Consider the following 22,282-nt stretch of genomic DNA (forward strand, 5'->3'; position numbering starts at 1 on the left):
TCAACTCTCAATCCTCTAGAAGCTTTCTGCTTTCTCGCTGACCAGGAGGTGACTGGTAGGCAAGGAGCCCACCCGGCAGCTGGGTCCTCCATGCTTATGCCTACATTTGTGCAGAGCTGGGATCCGATGTCAACTCCTGCACCTCTTTAAGTGGAGATAGAATAGAACATAATCATAAATATGGCTTCTTCCCAGTGGTTGCATCTCTTTCTTTTACTGTAGCTTGTTTAATACCTCAAACCTTCACCAAGAAGTTGACCAAGCTTGTTGACAGAAGGATGTGCTGACCCTCAGGGTTGCTTGCCAACATTCCAGTCCACCCTCTTTGGGCACATGGTGGAGTCTCATCTGCCTACGCCCCTGAGGAGAGGTGTGAATGTGTGACTTGCTTTAGTCAATGAAATGTGAGCAAAGTGACGTCACTTCCTGGCAGAAAATTTAAAAGCCAAAGCATGCTCTATCCCTGCATGGTGCTGAGCAACGCTCACTGCTCCAGGTGGGGGCTCTGAGTGGAGCCACATCCCCTAGGGAGGCTAAGGGGTAGAATCTCACCTTCTCACTACCCAGGAATGTTTAAAATAGTCTCATTGATTTGCACCCTTGAGATCTTGGCAGTTGTTTTTACAGCATAAATTAGTCTCTTCTGATTCAAACAGCTGAATATGCAAATCAGAAAAGAACTCTGTCAGATTACCTTCCTGAAAGCCTGCACCCATTGGCACCTAGCAGGATCCCACCCTCCTCTCCGGTTCTTCATCTCCCCAAAGTCCTCTTTCCCAGGCATTTATGTACTGAACGCCCAAGCTTTTATTCCTCTAAGTGCCAGACTTTTGTTTTCTCTTTGCTAATAACACATCCAATTTTAGGAGTAGCCTTTGTATTGCTATGGATTTTCAAGAAGCAAAAATACTCCCAACTGCATTCTTTCAAAGCTAACGCTGGCGTTGGGTCTAAGGTCTGCAGTGGTAATTAGAATGCAAAGATTGATTTACTGCTCAGAGGTTGACAGTGTCACTCTATCTGGTGTTGGGTGTTGAGGCGGTGGGAGTGCGGGCTCAGGCTGGTGGAAGGGAGCCTGGGGACAGTGGCAACTCCATCTCATCCCGGGCACCCCCCGCAGGCAGCAGCTGCAGCAGCAGGTGTAGCAGGACCCTAAGTCAGTGCTGAGTTTGGTGGGAACAGACTGTGGGGAGCCAGGCCTGCAACTGCCCAGCTGGAGTGGGCGGAACTGCAACGCCCATGCTCTCACCCCCCAGCTGTGGGAGGGACACTTACTGAGCAGCTGGAGACAGGGAAAGGGAGGGAGACTCCCGGGCAGAGTGGTGCAGAACCAAGGTGCAAAGGAGGAGAGTGCACGCTCATGTGTCCCGTCCACAGTCCAGCTGTCCTAGCACAGTGGAGTGGGTTGTTGGGAGATCAAAGAAATTACCCCGACATCTGTGTGAGGAAAGGATTACTGAGTCTTACTAGCAGGGAAGTGTCCATGAGAAGCACATGAGGGTCCAACAACAGCTTGGAAAGGTCCAGTGGCAACAGGCTGGGCAAGTAGTACTTCTATCCCTCATGGTGCTTTTCTAAAAGTCCAGTGGTGCCAGCTTACCCTTTCCATGGCGCTCTGTTCTACCGCGGGTCACTGCAGGGAGAGGGACTTGATACACTAAATGACATAACCAGTGACATCGTTATCTTTCTTGTTCCACCGCATGGCCATTGTGCCAAGGAACAGCTGACTTAGCATAAGGGAGGAAGGCAGGCAGGTTCTCTTTCTACAGCAAGAGTTTTCCAAGGATCCTTTGGATAATGCTAACCCCCTCTGTCTGGTCCAAGTCACATTTCCAGTGTCCCCTTGACTCAGAGACACGGTGCTGAGCGCTGTGCTTTCATTCAGGGAAGATACATCATGTTTCTACAACCCCTGAACTATTCTGGAAGGTTCTGTGACTAGGGGAGGAAGAGACCATGGCTCCCTATGGAATGCACCGAGTTTTCCAGCGTCGCACACCTGTACCTGCAGAGTATTGTTTCCTCGGGAGTGCAAAGCCACAACTCCCTGCGTGGCCAAGGAGCCTGTGGCCACCGTCTCAGGGAGCCTGCACACGGCGTTTGCTGTGAGGGCTTTGCAAACCATGTGCAGTTTTTCCAGATGTATTAAAATCCTTTTTTTAAAAAAATAGTAGAAACCAAAAGCCATCTGTTACCTGCCTTGCTCGGGACCCCCTCCCTTTTATGCTTTTGTTTGCTATTTTTTTCATAGCATTCTTTTTTTTTTTTTGTCTATTGGACATCAGTCTATGGTATTTTTATAAATGGTGGTAGATTCTACAATTCAGATCCGCTTCTTTGCGTGCTGTTTCCCCCTAAGTCATTATTTGCTCTACAACATGAACATATTCGACCACGCCTTCTGTGGTGGGAGCTGGCAAAGATGATCACACTTAGAGCTAAAAAGAAATTCTACATCTCTAAAACTTGTTTCACTGAATCATCATTTTAATTCGTAAATATCAGATTCAGGCTAGCTTTATATTTTTTCCCAATAAACATTTGGACAAATGATGTAATTTGCCCTTCCAAGGACTTGTCAATTCACTTGCCTCAGATTTTTTTTTTTGCCTCAAGTTTTTTAATTAAAGAGTTTATTATTTTTTAGAACAGTTTATGTTCACAGAAACATCAAAAGGAAGGATTTCCTGTGTAATACCTGTCCCCACACATGCATACATTTGTTGTAATTGATGAACCTGCATGGATACTTAATCAGGACCCCAAGTCAACAGTTTATATTAGAGCTTGGCCGGGCATGGTGGTGCACACCTGTAATCCCAGTGCTCAGGAGGCTGAGGCAGGAGGATCCCCAGAGTTCAAGGACAGCCTGGGCTACTTAGCAAGTTCAAGGTCAGCCTGAACTACATAGGAAGATCCTGTCTCAAAAAAAAAAAAAAAAAAAGATTAGAGCTCATTCTTCCTATAGCTTACCCTGTGGCTCTAAACAATCATTAATGAAATACATTCACCCCTATAGTATCATACAGAGGATGTGCACTTCTAAAAACCCTGTGATCTACAAATTTACACCCCTCCCAATCCCTGGCAGCTGTGGTCTCCATAGTTTACTGACTTATTGACCCTCTTTGTGTATTTAGGCAGCGAGTCGTTTGTCAGATACACGTGGTACAGACTTCATTTCCAAGCTGGAATTACACCTCTTCATTCTCTTTTCTTATTAGGTTAATTTCTAGCTACTTTTAATTTTATTCCATATTATAAATGGGGTTTAATGTATTACTATAAGAAACACCTATTGGGGCATAGCCTAGTCCAGAAGGCTTTTCCCCTCCAGGCTTCTGCTTTTTGGAGGCGATTTGCTGCACTTGTTTTAGTTCTGGTCTCCTCTGGCACTGCTGCTTTTCGACCCACCAGCTCTCCACGCTGTCTGCTGCTTTCCCAGCACTAGGAGGTGGATTTAGCTCTCTATGCAGCCAGAACCTCCCCTTCCACCCCCTCCCCATGGGGCTGCGTCACTACCTCTGTGTCCTGCACAGGAAGCCTGCAGCTTCCAGCGCTGCTGAGAGACTCAGCTTGGGCGGAGTCACCAGGATCTGGACATCATCAACCAGCAGGTCACATCCCCTTCTCGCTGGTCCTTCCTCCCGCCTCTGTCAGCCTGCCTCCCTCCACTTTGCCTTTGTATTATGAAGGTTGAGGATGTTTACACAACAATGTCAAGACATCTCAGCCCCCCATGTGTTATCTATAGATTGGATTTGTATGTGGAGGGAGGACAGGGTTTCACTATGTAATTCAGTTTGGCCTTGAACTCTCCGTGATCCTCTTGCCTCAGCCTCTCAAGTGCTGGAATTACAGGCATGCACCACCACGCCCAGCTTTATAGATTGAATTTAAATGCCCCAACTCCCGGGGGCTGGGGATTTAGCTCAGCGGCAAAGCGCTTGCCTGGCAAGTGCAAGGTCGTGAGTTCAGTTCCCGGTACCGGAGAAAAACCAAAAAAAAAAGAACAAAAAAAATGCCCCAACTCCCATATCTGTGGTTTAATCCTTGTCCTCATAGGTATGTGTGTCCCAGGAAGCTCAGTCCTGGCCACCCTTGGCTACTACCAAGTCCCCGTCTCAAGCCTGCTTAGAAAGCACCTTGGTATGGAGTGTCGGGGTTCCGTCTTTGATTCCCCCCTTAATCCTCACAATCATGGGCCACTGGGACTGTAGAGGCTAAACAAGCGTGTGTCAGCTAATATTTGTCTCTTTAGGGAAGGCTTGGGGGTCAGATAGACCTGAACTTGGGTCTGGTTCTCTCCTCTTCATGGCTGTGTTTTTGCACGGTGACCTCACCTTTCTGAGCCTCGTTAACTCACCGATAGTATAGAGACAATGACATTCGCCCTTCCTGCCAGTCCTGCTGTGTACGCTGAGAGGCGCCTGCGTGTGCAGGGCTCATTCTCTGGAGGTGATCAGTGTTCTACGTACAAGAAGGAGGGGCGGGGCCAGGAATAGAGCTCAGCGGCACAGCACCTGCCCGGCAAGCGTGAGGTCCTGAGTTGGAGTCCCAGTATCCCCCCCAGAAAAAAGAAGGGAAAAGCTCCCAAAGCAACTGATCTCTACTTCTCAGAAGTCTACAGGTCGGAATACAGTCTACCCCGAGGCACTTAGAAAAGGTGGGAGCCATAAGTGTCTCTCCCAACAACTGCAGGGAAATGTGTGGACCCCAAAAAGCTAGAAAGATTATTAGTGGAATAACAGTGGAGGAGATGAGAAGTTACTGTTTGTTATTGTCAGAGTTTGCACGGGAAACAATTTAATACAGGACTCTTAATTTATAGGGTTATTCTATAGTAGCCACCCGAAGAGTCAAATATAAAAGAGTACAGGAGATCTGTCCACACACTACAGACCCAAAGAATCCAGCTGAGGGCCTGGATCTCACAGCAGTGTCCTGCATGAGTCCAGTTGAAAACCTAGAGCTCATTACAACGCCTCCCACGAGTCCAACCGGAGGTCAAGAGCCAACGACAATCTCTCATGCAGGCCTGTTTCATGGATCTGCCCCGGGAAGGCCCAAAGGTCAGTGGCGGAGGCTAGAAAGTCTGTGCCGGCAGGGTGAAGGATCTGTACCGCAGGCCAAGGGATCCGCACTGGAGCCAGGAAGCAACGCTCCGAGTAAGTACCACAAAAGTACTACAGCCAATTGTCAGTGACAGTGAGGTCCCCAGCTCCTCTGACGAGAGTAGCTGAGTTCATATCAGGAAAGCCGGCATGAGAAGCTCCTCCAGGAGAGCCAACAGCCCCACTTCTTCCTCTCCAGTTCTCCTTTTTATGCTGTTAGCAGCAGTCCTCAGGTGGGCCTCCACACCCACCACCACGCTGATTCCGTTCAGCTGGGGGTTACAAGTGAAAACCAGTTGTCCATCCACCACTGTTCTAGGGGAAAAAAAACACTTTGCAGATATTTTATGCCTGACACCCATGGTCTTGCACAATTTAGGGGGCGCTGTTCATGCCGCAGAGTTGAGCTCCAGGAGGGGCCCTGATGTGGCCTACGCTTACCACCAAGCTGCTCAGCCTGAGTCCAATACCGGGCCACCAAAACCCTGCCATGGTGGCTCCCTGGGGGCGGGGTGGGACAGACCCTAGAACCCCGCTTCCGGGCCTGGGAATTCTCCTGCAGTTCAGGTTCTGGGAGGCAACCTCTGTGGGCTGTGGGGACACTGAGCACTGAGGTTATACCAAAATCTGCAAGGTGGTGGGCAGGGGAGCGGGGGAAGCTTTCATTGACTCTAGAATTTCCATTGACTCTGAAGCCAGAGCCTAAATTAGATTTCGTTTTTTTTTTTTGAGTACTGGGGATTGAACCAGGACCTTCACACTGAGCTATATCCCCAGCCATTTGTGCTTTTATTTTGATACAGGGTCTTGTGAAGTTGACAGGGCTGGGCTCAAATTTGTGATCCTCCTGCCTCAGCCTCCTAGGGCGCTGTAGTTACAGATGTGCACTGCCACACCTGGCTACTAGGCTGCAACTTTTTAGTTTCCTAGGTATAGGCTTTATTGGGGAGCTAAAGAGGTTCTTGAGGGTGGTTTCCTACCCTCCCCTTCCCAAGACCAGGTTGTGCCTTGGTTGGAAGGCAAGGAGGTGCCGACTGTCCTGCGGGGCCTCAGTGTAGTGGGTGTTGCCTGCTTCACACTGGCATGCTAATTCCGCACTCCCTGCTTGCCCTGTGCGGGTGATAATTGCTGTCACCCTCTCGTTGCTAGAGCAGGCCTCCAGCAAGCAGGGTGAAAAGGTAACGGTGCCCTCTCTCTTCCAGGAAGTTCTGGAGGGATTATTTTTCCTGGACCCAAAGCACATTCTCTAGGCACGTGTTTCACAGTGTTCTCACAGCACTCCCAGACTTCTGTCGGAGGGGGTTTGGTGTGTTTCCAAGACAGAAGAGACAAAGAGGGCACTGCGGGAGAGAGGAGTGGCCCACTGCGACCTGCTCCATCCTCTGTGCAAGTTTCCAAAGAGGGCAGAACCATTTCCGGTGGGCTGGGTCACTGCGGCTGTTGGGAAACCCAACTTCAAGCAGTTCCATCCTGGGGCCTAGGCCCACGGTGCTGGTGTCACATCTTCTACACCCTGGCTGGGTAGTCGCTGTCACCAAGGGGATCGCTGGGGCTGGTACCATGAACATCCACTGGCAAATCATGTCTCCACACATGAATTCCTTCCTGGTGCTCCTTGGAAAAATTCACATCTTTTTCTGAGTTCTAAGTCCTGTGGAAATGAATCAGGAAAACAGGAAAAGAAATGATTATCTTATGAAAATTAAATTTTGAGCTTACAGGTACGCACAGTAATTTATGATTTCTAGATTTCTTGAAAATTCCTAGGAAATCAGATTGCTCCTTCCTGAATCTTTTTTTCAAGACAGAGTCTCGCTATGCAGTTCAGGCTGGTCTTGAACTCATTTTGTAGCCCAGGCTGGTCTTGAACTCATTTTGTTGCAACAATCCTCCTGCCTCAGCCTCCTGAGTGCTGGGATTACAGGCATGTACCACCCCAACCTTGAATCTTGAAGATGAATGTGGGTTGGGAATTTGGAAACATCTCTGGTTCCCATGGTGATTCTGCCTGAGGCTGGGCCTGTGCTCACCTCTGGGAAGGCTAAGACACAGTGAGAAGGGAGGGGCCACCCCCTGCCACCCGTCCCTCATCCTGTGCTCCTCTTCTCAACAGCCACAGGTGGCAGCTAAGCGGGCTGGGGAAGTAGCTCAGTGTGAAGGCGCTGGGTACTGAAAAAATAATTGCTGCAGGATCTGTTTTATTTAACAGATTGGGTTTGCGCCTTGGCTTCCTCCCGTGGCCCAGGGGAGCAGGTGTCTGGACTCAGTCCTCTGAGCCCCGGGACAGCACTCAGGAACAGAATGGTGATGCCAGCAGTTTTATGCCCCTGAACATGTATTTTCTTGGGGGACCGGAAGTCTCCAGCCAATTTGTTCCCTCCACACATGACATCCTCAGGATCAGGCCCTTCTTGGCTGTCGGGTCCTCCTCTGTCCCCGTGGTCCGCTTGTCTTCTGGCCACTCTACGACTCCTCTCTCCCTGCATCACCTCTGCTCTGTTCCATACAGATGTGTCATCAGCCTGTGACAGGGCTGTCTCCTCTGGAGAGTCCGTCTCTGCTGCAAGAGTAACCTTTCCCGGGGCCATTCCCACCACCTGTGGCGGGACTAAGTGTTATGGTTTGTGTCTTGGTGTCCCCACAAAGCCACATGCAGTCAGGGGGCGGGCTTTTACAGTTTATGATTGATCCCTGATCCATTGCTGGGATTATGGGTGTGGGTAGTTTGCAGATATAAGGGAAAGAGGCTGCTTGCCGCCGCTCCTCCCTTTTGCTCTTGCTGCTTTTGCTGTCTTCCGCTGCCATGAACTGTTGCTCTCTGCCACGTGCCACCCTGCCTTGGAGCCAGACAAGTATGGACTGAAATCCCCACAGATTGTGAGCTAAATAAACTTTCCCTTCCTTAATTTGGGGCATCAGGTATTTTGTCTCAGCAACAAGAGAACAGTAACCAAGACACTAAGTTTCTGAGTTCGGCTTTATAGCAAGATCTCCAGCCACACGCACCACAGCAAGGACAAGGACACAGTGATGGGACACCCCAAGATGCTGCCTCCGCAGGTGGGGCACACAGGAGCTACGCCAGTCACCTGTGCTTGGGAACACGGCCAGGCACATGTCCCTGGGGAAAGCGGTTGGTTGAGATCCGCCTCTCCACCTCTGCATGGTTCCCTAACCTGAGCTTCACCCTCAGGCTCAGTGTTCTGCATCCTTCTATTTCCAGCAGTGGCCCACCAGGCTCGGGGCCTGGAACTGACCTTTCTCTCCTAACAGTCATGATCTGTTTTACTTCATGGTTGTGGTACTCCGTCAGCACGACGTTCCTAAAGACTTAGTGAGTTTTCTACACTCTAACTATGGCTCAGCCCGTGTTTCTGAATCCCATAGGTAACTCCTTCTGAGACAGACCTTTTCTTTTCTTTTTTTTTTTTCCAGTACTGGGAATCGAACTCAGGACCTCGCGCTTGCCAGGCAGGCGCTGTGCCGCTGAGCTAAATCCTCAGCTCCGACAGATCTTTCTTTACTGCAAACAGGTACAAAGATCTTCATAGTCTTAAAAATCTTTTTAAAAAAATTTTCCCTACCAGGAAGGGCCTACTAGATACAGTCCTTAACCTTTCAGAAATCTTTACAAAACACAAACAAAAAAATCTAGTTACACCTTTTGATCTATAAGCCGACATCATATTGGCCTGGGGGCACCCTGGATTTGATTTGTCTGTCTTGATGAGAGAGAGAGAGAGAGAGAAACAGAGAGACAGAGACAGAGATAGACAGACACAGAAAGACCCCCATTCATCTAACTTTCATTATAGAATATTGTTATAATTGTTCTGTTTTACTGTAGTTATTGTTAATCTCTTACTGTGCCTACTTTATAAATTTAATTTTATCATAAACACAGAAGTAGAGGAAAAGGCAGCCCCTGGAATCTCTGGACACACCATACCCCTGGGGGGTAAAGAGGGAATAACTCTATTTCCCTCCAGTTATTTTTGAAAATGGGATCCTCCCTTTCCAGGACTCTTTCTAGATTAATTCCTTCCTTCCATACCGCATCATGCACAACTTTAAAACCCCGGTTAGGGCTGGGCATGTAGCTCAGCAATAGAGCACTTGTCTAACAGGTACAATGGCCCAGGGTTCAATCCCCAGCAACATGCACACACACGCACACACACATGCACCCACACACACGTGCATGCACTATTTGGCACTTTCTACATTCGCTAGGAAATCTTTGTGAAAGGCACAAGCTTACTAAGGTACACTGCTTATCTTGCATGTTACTACAAGTAAGTGATTTTCCTGCCACTATAAAACATGAGCTGTCCTCTTTCCAGCTTTGCATCTCTTGCCCTCCTATCCTGCTTGCCCAGCCTCTGCTGAAAGGCCGGATTCTGCCAGGCTCACTCACCTCCGCTGATAGATACCTGGCCCGAACGGCTTCCGAATCTGACACTTGCCCAGGCTGAGGCTCTAGGCAGAGCCGACCCCGCTGCACCGCCCAGGGCTGTTCTCCCTGGGGGCAGAGGCTGTGGGCAGGAGGAGGGTGGGCCTGGAGGCGGGACAGGAGGCTCAGGTTGGGGCTCGGTAGAGGGGCACAGTGCCTCGAGACTGAAGCAGCACACGAGCAAGGTGGCACGTCCTTGCGCAGGCTTGCTGGGACCCTGGCTGGCAACAGAAAGGGGCCTGGGCTGGGTGCAGAGACCCAGCCGCTGGGGCAGGCAGACCTTGTTATCTAAGCTGCCGTCAGCCATGTGGCTCGGTCCTGTCACCCATGTCTCTGAAGCTGTCACCTGCTGCATGTGCTGTCCCTCCAGTTACCCTTCTTGGAGAGCGAGCTGACAGGGCTCAGAATCCCAGCTCAGAACTTGTAGTGTTCCCAAATCAGGGAAGAGGGGGACCCACCTCTTCCCCTCAAGCCCCCTCGAGGACACTCTCTACCGACTGAAGAGCATCGCACCACATGAGGCCCACAGAGATCCCTAAAGAGAAGTCTAGTGGGTGGAAAGGAAGCGCAAGGGTCGCCCCAGCCCATTGCAACCTCTAAGATGATGAGCAACCGCCTCCCGCTAGGGGGCGCTGCCTTCCCCTTGGGCACAGCAGGACCGTCCACTCTCTGGCTGTCCTCTTCCAAGGCTGTGTCTCACTCAGCTCAAGCATCGCTCCCACTACCCGCCTGCTGACCCCAACGGCTCCCCCGTGAGACCCCACAGCCCCAAGGCTGAACTCTACCGCTTCCTTTCTCTCCCTAAGTCCCGCTGTGTCTGTCTTCGGGAAGTCTCAGGCTGTAGCTGTGTTCCCTGGGTCCCACTGGTCCTGGAGTGTGCACAGCCCTATAGCCTGGCAGCCGACACGCGGTGTCCCAATGTCACTCGCTCCAAACCTTGGGAACTCAGACCGTGGAAGAAATCAGCAAACCTAAGCAACATCTGCTGGGCGATGACTGTGCACCAGGCCCTCCCCTGTGCTGAGCGGGTGCTCCATGATGTCTCCGGCCCATCCCAGCAAGAGCAGTCACCGCTGCTGGGGGAGGGGACAGAGACCGCTGGAGGCCGAGGTCACAAAGCAGAGCTGGGAGCTGAGCAGCGGCAGGTCTCCACTGGGAAGTCACACTGATGGAAAGGAGCCTTGAAATCAGTTCCTAAGATTCTTTTTTCTTCAAGAATAAAGATTTACCCAATTTTATAAACAATGCCTTCATGCAGATTCAGTGTTAAAAAAATCACTCCCTCCAGAAGGAGTGACAGTGTCTCCTTAGGAAATCATCTCCCTTTAAGAAAATGCTCAACTCTCCGTTAATTTCACAAAATTTTTTCCAATATCTGAAATCTAAATCGTTCCTGATTAAAATGACAAGTAGAGATTTTTTTAAGGTTTTAGTAGATATCCAACATAAAAATATTTTCTAAAATTTTTAAGATTGAAATATGACAGCACATGAACCCCAAAGTGCCCAACCTTCAATTTAAGAAACAAACACCATACAGCGCCTCATTCCCCACATCCCCCACACCAGAAGTAAGCCTGTGAACATGCTTGTGCTTCTTTGACCCGTTTGGGGTTTTTTCCTGTCCACTTTTTCACAGCAAAGGTGATAGAGGGTCAAGTTAAAGGCTTGGGCTATAGGGACAAAGTTCCTGGGTTCAACTCTCAGCTCCTTCTCTTCCTACCTGTGAGACCTCTAGTGTGGTGTGATGGAAAAGTATGGTGAATGTTTAAATTTTTTAAACAAAGTTATTACAGTAAAAGACACATTGGGGTGAATCCCCCGATAGCCCTCCCCCACTTCAAACACACTTATCCCGTCGTCCTTGCCACTTTCTGAAGCAGTTCTGGAAGTCCTCTTTCGTGGGTGTCTTTAGCTGCACTGTCATGCCTGCCTTGAATTCTTGAATCAATTGAAAATGTTGAACTTTCACAGTCGTTTTGACTTTGAGGAAGATCCAGCAGTCACGTGGTGCCAGCTCTGGTGAATAAGGTGGATGAGAAGGCACAGTAGTGTTGGTGTGAGCCCACCTTTCCACTGGATGGTGCTCAGCAGCAGTTTCCACTGTATTTTTTTAATTGCACTTCATAAAGACACCCATGAAAGAAGACTTCCAGAACTGCTGCAGAAAGTGACAAAAACAATGGGATAGGTGTGTTTGAAGCAAGGGGGAGTATTCTGAGGGGGATTAATGGCAATGTGTCTTCTTCTGTAATAAGTTTTTAAAATTTTAAACATTCGCTGTATATTTTGATCACTCCTTGTACAAGTGACTAACCCTCTCAGTGCCTTAGCACTGAGCTTGCTGGGGCAGATTAAGGGTTAAATGGATGGACACGGTCACAGCCCCGGGCAACAGGTCATAAACCACCTTACACTTGTAACCATACAGGGCCCACACTTGGAGTCCTGTATTTCCCCTCAGATTGTGGAGGACCAACTAGGCTACTCTCCTTAAAAGAGGAGCAATTGCCTCTGTTTTGGCTGAGCCTGACCCTATTTCCATGTAATGATATGTACTGAGCTGGATGAGACTTTTCCTTATCCCTTCAGTTGGCTTTAAGCAATGCATATCGGTCTAGCGGAGGTGCCGATGGTAATCTTTGGAGATGGCAGGCGTGTTTCCCCGACCTTCTGCTCATGGCACTCGTGTATTTCCTGCTACTCTCACAGTCACTCATCCTCAAGCCACTCCCTTCTTCACAAATGAATAGAATCTGGGTTCAGTCCTGGGTCTAAGCTTTTGTTCCAGATTGCTGTCATCATGGCTGGACTTAGGACCCCTTGGCTCCCCATAATTACAAATACACCTTAGTGTTTTCATTCTCACTGTGGGTTGCACTGCATGTGGTAGATTGGCATTGACTTGCTAGAATTCCAATAACTTTTCATGGGGTTGCAGATATAAACTTCCTGGGCTGTGAGGAGGACTGGGAAGGGCTTGCTATAATAGATATTCATAAACATTTGCCTGTCTTAAAGATCCCATAAGTATACCTCAAAAGGGGGCTCGCCAGTCAACATGGGAATCCCCTGCCAACCAATCCCTTCTGCATCTGAAGGGAACCTGGTGAAGACACAGCAGTCAAGGGGAGACAGAGCCAACCAAGGGCCTTGGAGGAGCTCAGCCCAAACCACGTCCCATCTGCTGTTCTGAACCAAGTCCCTCCCGGTCACTGTGTTAGCTCACTGTCGGTGGGGCTCCACCTTCATCCCAGGCTCACTGGACTCACCCAGGTACAGGGCCCTGTGTTTGACCTTCTGAAGGAGGAGAGGCCCACGCTCAGTCCTTCAGGGACAGAGGTATGGATGGATGGGCAGGGGTGGGGCCCAGTGGCCTTAGGGACAGAGCCTGGCTCTAAGGTAGGGTGGCATGGCAGAGAAGAAACAGCTCATAGCATGGCAGCAGGAAGCAGAGAGCGATCAGTGGAGGATGATGGGAGAGCAACCCTTCCAGACCACATCCCCAGTGACCCACCTCCTTCCACCAGGCTTCACCTCCCAGTGTCACACTTGGTTCATGGGGGTGTGATACTCATCAGTACCATGCTCCCATGATTCAATCACTTCCCCAAAGCCCCACTTAGGAGCACATGAGGCTCAATAGAAGTCATAACAGAGAGGGTAGTGTATACAACATGGATACCTTGGACAAAGGGACGATTCATGTCCCAACAGGTTGATGTGAGGTTTCATCACACTTCTTAAAACTTATGAATTGTTTATTTTTATTTCTGGACATTTCTATTAATATTTGGTTGGCCACAGGTACCCTGGAAAGTGAAGCTGCAGTCAAGTGAAGCTGCATGTCTTGGGGACTGGCAACTGGGATCCAAATGCAGAAAAATCCCAGCAACTACGGAACCCTCTGCCACATCTTCTTTCTTCTCCCCATCTTCCTGGGAGAGTTACTCTCCAGATTTTTAACACAAGTTAGTTTCACTTGTTCCTGCACTTTCCATAATGGGAGGGCACAGAACAGAGAGTCCCGGGCCTGGCTTCTGTCATTCATCCCTGCTGGTGAGGTTCAGCCATTGTGTTTCTTACAGCTATGGGTCACCAGTCATGGCTGTGTAATATCCCACCGGGGAACTCAGACTTTCTTATAAGTTCTGTTGTTGAGCGCTGGGCTCTGGGCAGGGAAACCCTGGCAGAGCCAAGGTGGATGTGAAGAGAACAGAGGTGGGGGGAGCTGAAACCAGGCTTCATCACAATTGTGTTCTTGCTCTAGACCACGCCCATGTGCACTTCCTCTCAGCTCTGATGTGGGAGTGGGTTCCTGCACTTTACTGCACACACTGTGGGCAGATTCTAATTTGTATTTCCCTGATTAGTCTGGGGATAAGAAAGTGATGGTTGTTTTGTTTTGTTCAATTTTTGTTTCTGCAATACTAAGGATTGACCCCACAGCCTTACGCACACTAGCAGGGTGCTATCACTGAGCCACATCTCCAGCCCAGTAGCTTCGTTTTACTTATTTTAGAGGCAAATCCTCCCAATTCTTACTGTCTCTTCCTGAGAACCTTATCATCACCAGCTTACAATAGGCTTTTCTGCAAACTCATGAGATTCCTTATCCTCATTCTAAAAAACTGGCAAATCCTTATAAATATGAGCTACCTATAAGCCAGAGATGAAACAGCTGCTGTCCTTAGCAGCAGCTATGTGTGGGAGTCTGAGGCTGCACTAGAACCCATTTAGAGAACAGTGTCGGGGCTGGGGATTTAGCTCAGCGGCAAAGCGCCTGCCTGGCAAGCGCAAGGTCGTGAGTTCGGTTCCCGGTATCGGAGAAAAACCAAACCAAAAAAAAAAAAAAAAAAAAGAAAGAAACAGAGAACAGTGTCAATGAGTCTATGGAAAAGGCTCACATGCACAGAGTATTGTTCTTGATTCCTGTGCCAGGAATCTGTATGAATACCACGGTATCACCAGTAGCAGAAGGCAGGGGTGGGTGGGATTAGGGACCCTGACCATGTGTTCTGGTCTTGCTACTGCACTCACTGGATTATGACATTTGGCAAAGACCATCATATAAAACGTGCTTCAAGTCCATCATATAAAATGGGGACACTAATAGAACCTCCTCCTTGGTGGTTGTGGGGCCTAAGTGACTTTGTCTGTGAGTGGATTTATAGCTACGTATGATATGAAGAATGCTTGATCCATGTATAGTGAGCACTGGAGACTACTAGGGTGCCATCTCTGAAAAGAGTATTAGATCTCATCTTGCAAATTTGTGAAAGGTCCATGCACTGAAACCTACACAATATCACTAAAAGAAAGTAAAAAAGACCTAAATAGATGGAGAGGTATACCATGCTCATGGATCAGAACACTCAATATTTAGATGTCCATGCTATAATTGGGTGTGATTCTAATCAAATTCTCAGGCTTGGGAGTCAGCTCTTCTGCCCCCTTGTGGCCACTATGTAATGTGTCTCCTTAGCCAGGCTGGACTATGTATACAGATTATCCTAGCTATTCCTTGGAACTGCCAGAACTTCCTCCAGGTGGCCCCCGAGCATCTTGGCCCTGTGTCTGTGTCTTACGCAGCTTGAGAAAGGCTCCCATCGGGTACCCCTAAAGTCGGGCGGCAGGAACAAGGCCAGAGGTCTTGCATCCATCCTTGTGGGGCCCACTGCCAGTGCCTATGGGTTTCAGTTAGTTTTTTCTCCCTCACAGCTTTCATCCATTATCCATTCCCAACTGCCAGTCCTGCAGACCCACACTCCAGCATCATCTATGAAGACAACACCTTAGAGATTGCTTAACTCAGATTCTTAGGAGAAACCCTTACCCAAAATGTGTCATAATGGTTCTGCTGCTTGCTTGAACCTAGGCTAATGCACTCCTAAAGTGTTACCCTTCTACATCTCTCCAAGAGCATTTAGTTAAAATGTAAGTTCATGATGCTCTGTAGATGTGTTTGCTTCTTGTGGAATGTGACAAAGGTTGAGTTCTGATGATTCCCACTACCTGGATACTAGATGTTGATTCTTAACAACTTCAAGATAGACTACACAGCTGGACAGGCCAGCCCCAGATTCCTGCTTTTATCTAAATGGCACACTGCCTCTCCTGATGGAAATTGGGCATATTTAGACTTTTGATTTTAAAAAAGTTTTTAAAATATAAAACTTATGGAATAAAAGCAAAACAATCTATAAAAGAAATTTTATGTCATTCAATGTGTGTCTTAGAAAAGAAATGATACTGGAAGTTTGGGTAATCCATTCAAGAAGTTAGAGAAAAGAGCAGCAGAATGATTAACCAAAACAAAACCTCATACTTTGGAGAAAATAATAGAGCTTTAGAGAAAAACTCTGCAAATTTAATAAATAAAATTAAAATCTCTGTAAACAAAACAAAAGCAAAAATAAAATAAGTTACAGGAAAAAAATAGCATTACAATTTCAGAGACTAAAAAGTCAGAAGGGAATATTATGAGCACATTTGTGCAAATAAAATTGGAAATGAGGCAAAATGAACAATGTTCTAGGAAAAATATGATAAAAAGAAGCCAAAAGAAATAACACAGACAATCCTAAACTGTTAAAGAAATGAAACTGTTAAATACTGTATCTACATGAAAAATGACATTAAAATATCAACTGGTAGTTTCATGGTGAGTTTGAACAACTCTTTAAGAATTAGAACTGGCTAGGTATGGTGGTGCATGCATGTAATCCCAGCACTCAGGAAGCTGAGGCAGGAGGATCACTGTGAGTTTGAGGCCAGTCTGAACTGCATAACAAGATCTTGTTTCAAAAAAAAAAAAAAAAAAAAAAAAAGAAGAAGTTCCCACTTCTAAACACAGAAAAAAGAAGTTCCCACTTCTAAAAGACTTTAAGGGGACATTTCAGATCTAAACCATAAAATTCCACATAAACCTAACAAAATGTGTAAGACTTCTATGAAAAGATACAAGATTCATTACAAACACAAAATAAGGCTTATCCAAACTGAGATATTACCATATTAGTGATGATGTCTTAGTCTGTTTTGTGCTATAGCAAAACTCTGAGACTGGGTAGCTTATAAAGAACAGACATTTATTTCTTACAGTTCTGGAGGCCAGGAAGTCCAGCATTAAGGTGCTGGTATCCAATGAGGGCCTCCTTGCTGTGTTACCTGATGGCAGAGGCAGAAGGGCAGGAGCCAGAGAGTGTGTGCAAGAGACAGCAGGGAAAGGAGGGAAGAGAGCTGAACTCCTCATCTTCTGAAGAACCCACACTCACAATAACTAAGCTCCTCCTCCAAGAATGGCCACAAAACCCAGGAGAGCAGAATCCGCGTGACCCCATCACCTCTTCAACTCCCACTCCCAACACTGCCTCACTGGAAGTTAAGTTTCCAACTTGTGAACTTTGGGAACGTTCAAACCATAGCACATGAGCCATTTCACAATGGGATTTCCATGAAATATGAAAAATCTGATCTTCCAATTCTTTTCTATCTACAAAGGGCCAATAAAATTTCAAAGGGTAAAAAGATAAGGCAGACCTCCACACCAGGTATCAAGACTTACTTTTAAGAAAGGAGAACAAGGTGGAGGCATTCAGGCATCCACAAATAAGGCAATGGAGACAGAGGTCACATATGTATGCACACACATGTACATATGTGTATATGTATATACATAAATTACATAAATTGGCAGCATTGCAAATCAGTAGGACAGGAGGACATAGTAAGAGTTCATTAAATTATCCTTACACTGGTTATACATAAGCAAAATAGAAAATTCAATGTCTATGTCATACCACAACTTTAAAAAGTTGATACATTCAAAAGCTTTAAAGAGGGGCCAGGGATATAGCTCAGTAGCATAAGCACCTACCTGGCAAGTGCAAGGTCGTGAGTTCGATTCCAGGTACCAAAAAAAAAAAAGCATTAAAAAATGAAAATATGTGAATAAAAACCAAATTGCACGTGAAACACTTGAAAGAATCAACAACTGGGATCTCATCCTACTGAAAAGTTTCTGCACATCTAAAGAAATCACCAGCAGAGTCAAAAGAAAACCCACAAACTTGGAAAAAATTTTAGCTGATTGTCCCTCAGACAAAGGGCTTCTATCTAGAACATATAAAGAATTAAAATATTTCAGCCCCTCCAAATTCAAAAACCCAATCCAAAAATGGGCAGTGGAGATGAACACACATTTCTCAGACAAGGAGATACAAACGGCAAATAAATATATGAGAAAATGTTCAACATCATTAGTCATTCGAGAAATGCAAATTAAAACAACACTAAGATTCCACCTTACCCCAGTAAGAATGGCTAGCATTAAGAAATCAACCAATAACAAATGCTGGCGAGGCTGTGGAGAAATAGGAACCCTTCTCCACTGCTGGTGGGAATGCAGACTGGTGAAACCACTGTGGAAATCAGTTTGGAGATTCCTCCGAAAACTAGGTTTAGAGGTCCCATTCAACCCAGCTATCCCCCTGCTGGGTATTTTCCCAGAAGATCTAAAAACATCATATCACAGTGATATATGTGCACCTATGTTCATAGCAGCACAATTTGTAATTGCTAAAATGTGGAAGCAACCCAAATGTCCATCCACCGAGGATTGGATAAGAAAATTATGGTACTTTTATATAATGGAATATTACTCAGCTGTAAAGAAAGATAAACTCGAGGCCTTTATATTTAAATGGTCACAACTAGAAACCAGACTCATAAGTGAAATAAATCAAACATACATGTGCAAGCACCACATTGTGTCACTAGTGTAAAACTTGAAAGAGTTAATTTAAACTCGGAGGTATGATAGACACTGTGAAATGATAGGAAACCACTGAAGAGTAAAGGGCTTCTGGGATGTGGGAAAAGAGAAGGGAACGAAGGAGAAATTTTGTATGTATGTATATACAGGATAGATAACATGGTTGTTCTTCTGTCTTCTATTTCTATGCTGAAAGAAACTGTCAATGAGTCTTTGGTTGACCAGTATTGCATGTTTATATCTGTTTTCATGAGAAGCCACTTTGAAGATATCAATATGTAATACAACCACCATTGTTAATTCCCTACCACTTTGTTTGTAACTCTGTATTGTCTGTATTGTGCTTGTGATATGTTGTAAAATGTTGTATGTCTGTTAGTGTTTCCCTCCTTTTATCTTTAAAATAAAAAAAAATAAAATAAAATAAAAATGAAAATATGTATTATGGAAAGATCAAAAACTAAAAGCCTACTCACAGACTGGGAGAAAGTTTTGTGATATATATGACTCAGAATGGTTAATATCCAGAAAAGTCTAAAAAAGTCGCATAAAGTGATACAGACAGGTATTTTTCTACATAACAGAAAAGTATACAAAGGATTCAGCCAATGGTTCTAAAAAAAGAACCTGAAAGGACAGGAAAGTATGAAATGACACATGGTCTCATCAGAAATCAAGAAAATACAAAGTAAAATCTGGGGCAGAACACTTTTGCTCATCCCATCAGGTTGGGAAAATGAGTGTGATCACCCCAACAGCTTAGAAAGCCCCTCTTGCAGAAGCCTACTGGAAAATGATTAAAATTAGGGTTGTTATTTTTTTTTTGAGACAGGGTTTCGCTACGTATTGCTATGTTCAGGCTGGCCTTAAACTCACTATGTAGCCCAGGTTGGCTTCAAACTTGCAGCGATCCTCCTGCCTCAGCCTGCTAAGTGCTGGAATTAAAGGTGTATACCACCATCTCTGGCAAAAATTACTTTTCTTGCTATAGGGCACACATGTGCGCACACACACACACACGGACAAAAATACATCACTTCTAACTTTCCATGTATATAGACAGTGATCTAGAAATCAGGTGAATGTTTAATATTTTAAGAAACTTATTACACTGATTAATTGCCATTAATCTCCTGCAGAAAACTCATCCTTGCTTCACACTTATCCCACTGTTCTTGCCACTTTCCAAAACAGTTCTGGAAGTCCTCTTAGGCAAAAAGTTTCATCCTCCATCATGACAAGGCTCCTGGTCACACATCGCTTCTGGTATGACAATTTCTGTCAAATAAAAACACAATGGTGTGTCCTCATCCACCTCATTCTGGATCTGGAACCATGTCAACCAAAGTCAAAATGACCACAAAAGACAAACATTTCCAACCGATTCAGGACACTGAGACAGCCATGACAACGCAACTAAAGACACTCACAGAAGAGGACTTGTAGAATTGCTTCAGAAAGTGGCAAGAAGGAAGGGATAAGCATGTATTAATTGAAGGAAAATACTTTGAAAGGGATTAATGACAATGTATCTTTTACTATTTTAACGATTTGTTTTGTTTTCTGAGACAAGGTTTCACTAAGCAGTTCAGACTGGCCTTGAACTCACTTTGTTGCCCAGGTTGGCCTTGAACTCACAGTTCCTGCCTCAGCCTCCTAAGAGCTCGGATTCAGGTTTGGGCCACCATGCCCAGCTGTTTTAATGATTTTTAAAAAGTAATTTTAATATTTATTGTATGTTTTATCATACCTCATATAATATGTATTTGTTTTTAAAAGATTCATCATTATAAGCCAGTAGGAAGTGAGCAAAGTTCTCTGCAATGTGTATATCCACCCATATCCTGGGACCTGGCTCTGATCACCAGACACAGCATCTCACACATCCTGTATCTTTTGTTAAAGCCTTGGAAACATGTGCCTGGTGAAGTTGTCACGTCTGGTGAGCTTTATACAAATCCTAACCTTAAACCACCACCACTGGTCAAAGAGTAATACTGCAACTATATGAACAAATTAGAGAAAAAACTGTACAATTATCTCAACGATCAAAAAATAGAATGCATTTGCTACTAACATAGCATCTGATAAAAATGCACAGATAGTTTGGAAGCTATTTAAGAGCTTAGAAATACGCTAAGAATGCAAAGAGAGCATTCCTAATTATAGGAAACAAAATTCTTAGTAAGCTTTCTTCTGCACTGTGAACCCTATAAGGTGGGTATTATTTTTGTCCATTTATAGATGAGGAATATTTGAGGCTCAGAGACATTAAGTAAACCACCCAAGGCCACACAGGAAAGCACAGGGCTCAGACCGGCCTGGCTCAAAGCTAGTGACTTCACTACTGGTCCCTGCCACGCTAGAGCTGGGTATAGGGATGCCTCCCAGGCCTGCTTTCTTCACCGGATTCGTTTCTAAAGTGCATGTCCTTCTGATCAGTGAAAGTATTCGTTTTCCACCGATGTTGTTTTCCTGTGTCCATCTGCTTCTCATGGCAGCAGAAGGGAGGTTCACTCAGTGCGCCCCTTTTGCTCAGGGCGGGACCGCTTTCATCCAGGCGGGGGCGCTGTGATGCACCCCCAAAGGCGCGCGCCATCCTCTGCCCTGCTTCGCCTTCCGGGGAGTCCCCGCCTCCGCAAAGAGCTCACTGTCCCGGGCGAGGCCAGTGGGAGCACAGACTTCGGAAAGATTATTCGAAGGACACAACGTGCTCTTTCTCCGGGGTTTTATTCCTAGATGCATTTAAGTGGAAAGCTGCGCTCCACATTTTCTTGGTTCACACCGCCACCTCGGAGCGGGTGACTTTGCAGCGAGAAATGGTGGATGCAGCTGGGGCCCGGAGCAAGACTTTCTGTAACTTGCAGCTCTCTCTTCCCTGAGCAACCCATCGCCACCTCTGAGCCTGTGCCCCGAGGGACCCATGCAGGTGGCCGGCCTTCTGCACACCTGGGGCATCTGGGGACGTGGGGTGAGGAGACCAATGGGAACAACCAAGCATAAAAGCAGCACTTCTTCCCGCCCCCAATAAAAGCAGCAACCCGGAGCTCGTGCATCCCTTGAAGCCCTCCGTTGTTGCAGCCGAGTGTGGTGGCACACCACCTAATCCCAGCACTTGGGAGGGTGAGGGAGGAAGGTCGCTGCAAGTAGGAGGCGAACATGGGCTACCAAGTGAGAGCGAGGCAACGAGTACAAAAGTCTTCCTGGGAGCCGTAGGGCGGGAAGTCCCTCCAGCCTGCGCTGCTGGTGCGGTGGGGTCCGCCCCCGCTCTCTCGGGGCTCCGCCTCCACCCCGTCCCGGCCGGCCTCCCGCCTCAGTGAGTTTCTCTTTCACTTAGCGATCCCTGAGGTCCTGCGCCTAGGGCCCTGCTTCCATCGCAGGTCCCGGCTGCCCACGCCAGGGACCGAGGGAAGGAGAAGCGGGTCTGCGCAGCAGGCGGCTGAGCCCGGGCCCGCCCACTCGGAGCCGAGGCCGGAGCAGCGCGTCGGGAGCCTCCGGGGCGGGGACCCTGGCTGTGAGCGGGAAATGGAGCGCTCGTGCTGGAGTGGAAGAGACCAGCTGGAACAACTCTGCTCAGAGGGCTGCCGATGGACCTCCCAGTACAGGTACCGGCGGCCGCGCAGCGCACACACCCCTGTGTGCGCGCCCTTCCTGCCGGCCCGGCCCGCGGTGCGTCGGCCTCGCCCGCTCTCCACGCCCGGCCCTGGGCGCCTTTCCTGGCGGGCTCCGCTCCGTGCGTGCGGGGCTCTGCGCGCGGGGGACAAGGACGCCTCCTGGACGCCTCGTCGCTGCCTCTGAACCGGCGGCCCCCGCCTTCCCCAGCACTGGGCTCCTCCCTCCCCGCCGCATCTGAGCGTCCAGGGCTGGGCCGTCCCTCCCTGGGCGCGTTCCTGGGCTCTGTGATCCATCGGGGTGTAAGGGAGAGCCTGCCACCCG

The 22,282-nt window shown here is 47.4% G+C and overlaps 1 pseudogene; it reads left to right on the top strand.

The window, feature by feature from the left end:
* The first annotated feature begins 21,013 nt into the window (after positions 1-21,013).
* Positions 21,014-21,951, top strand: LOC106147948 (annotated as a pseudogene).
* The last annotated feature ends 331 nt before the right edge of the window (positions 21,952-22,282 follow it).

The sequence above is a fragment of the Chinchilla lanigera genome, unplaced genomic scaffold, assembly GCF_000276665.1.
Source record: "Chinchilla lanigera isolate Chin_1 unplaced genomic scaffold, ChiLan1.0 scaffold00012, whole genome shotgun sequence".
Taxonomy (NCBI): Eukaryota; Metazoa; Chordata; class Mammalia; order Rodentia; family Chinchillidae; genus Chinchilla; species Chinchilla lanigera.